The sequence below is a fragment of the Phytophthora parasitica genome (assembly GCF_000247585.1).
Source record: "Phytophthora parasitica INRA-310 unplaced genomic scaffold supercont2.39, whole genome shotgun sequence".
Taxonomy (NCBI): domain Eukaryota; phylum Oomycota; class Peronosporomycetes; order Peronosporales; family Peronosporaceae; genus Phytophthora; species Phytophthora nicotianae.
Genome location: NW_008649025.1, coordinates 239,509 through 241,461, shown reverse-complemented (window position 1 = coordinate 241,461; position 1,953 = coordinate 239,509).

Genomic DNA, 1,953 nt, shown 5'->3' with positions numbered 1-1,953 from the left:
TTGTATGCGAAAACGGCTTCAATTTAAGTAATAAACTGTATAAGGTAAACGTTGGGTTTATCTAGTGAAGTTGCAAGCCTAACAATGGGCGATTAAGGCCACAGAACGGTTACTTTGTAGAAGCAGACAGTCTTACGGTCGCCGTATTGGGTCAAATAATGTGCTACTTGTGAGCCGTAGCACTTCCTACCGTCATTAAATCCTTGCCTTTTTAGAGAATTTGCAACGGCAGCTGCAACAACATTTTGCACACACGTTTCGCTTTGACTCATATGTTCAATCCGGTGGTCCCCACATTCTGAAATCTGAAATCTTACCCCCGCTTTTCTTGCTAATCGGGAGAAAATGTCACTCTTGTGATATTGATCCCCCCCCCCCCCCTTTAAGTGCATCATTCGTCGCTGCACCGATGTGAACGCCCTGTACTAGCCTGATTGGACGTTGCTCGGCTATCACTACGGCTTTTATTGTCGTCGCAGCCTTGTTAATCGATTAGCAACGTTGTGGTCTTGTGGTTGCGGTAGCGTCTCTCCCCGAGTGGCATAGCTAGTAGGGTGCTCGACTGACCGCGCCATTAAATTAGGTGTGACCCGGGAAGAACAAATCGTTTCGTTTCTCGCCAAGAAAGGGCAAGTCCGCTGAGCTCGATATCCGGTACACCATAAAGTCCGAGTGCGATAACAATCAAGCCCAGTTGTCACCGAGCTAGGTGACCGGTAAAAGCGCTCGCGCGCCGTCGTTCATCCTTTGGTGGAGGGCGCAGGGTTTTGTGGGCGATGTCAGTTGATTCGAACTCAGGGGTCTAACTTGATTAGTCGGAACTCCGCGAGAGCGAGACCTCACGCCTGTCCAGTCAGAGTTAAACCGCGAGAGGACTACCGTCTTCGCTGGACATACAAGCGCCGATCAAACTCGGTGAATCGTTGTGTTTTGTGTAAAACAAATCCACATCTGATGATATTGGGATCTGCTACACCACACAGCTCGTCAGCTGCGTAAAAAGAAAACTACATTTACCCACCAGAAGTGAATCTTGTACACTTCATCTTTCGTATATATCACATTCTGTGACAGAACTCCCTAGGCCGAAGCCCTGAAGTAAACGCAGGGGGAAACAACAACATCACCACCGGAACTCAACTATATTGTAAATAGGGCATTCAGTATGGCCTAGCGTATCTGTGAAACAGTGCATTTCAAAACGTTCGCGGTACGAGTTAATAATTCCTTAAAAACTCTTGTACCACATCTGTCCCTCGCAATCCAGCTAATGCTGGAAGAGCTTTATCGCCATTGTGCACAGTCACTATACCGAATTAGCAGCGCTGCCAAGCATTGTATAGGACCTTGTCCTCCTAAAAGGAAATTGTACTCACTTACAGCCCAGACAAACGAATACGGGCCCTCTGCTACTAACAACTAGAGCCATCCAAAAGTTCGAAAACTATGGCTTTGTAGAGCACATGCTTACGCGCCAAGAAGTATTGCGTCATTTTTAGTTTGGTGGATAGAGATACCATCAACACTTAAAACTCACTATAAGCTCGTTTTCGCGTTTCTATGAGGAAGAGGACTAAGCACCAAAGATTTGTATATCACCACCAAACATTTGGTTTATATCACCAGAGATTTGGTTGACGATCATGTGGAAATGAATCACCAGTGATTTGGAAAGCTTCACCAACGTGTAAAGTGCCAGTTATCTTCTGTAACAACAAGACTCGCTAACTCTTTTTATTCTACTTACATGCAATTGTGAGATGGTTGTTACACAGATATATGATGGAGAAGCAATTAGAATTGAGACATTTATGTGTATCGAATGCATGAAATGCCACAAAAATGGGTCCCAGAATCAAGATATGTATTATTGTGATGGTATTAGCACTTACGTCGCTTAGTATGAGTACAAGAAGCACGATGCGTACTTCTTTGCTGTGTACTGGTCGTGTG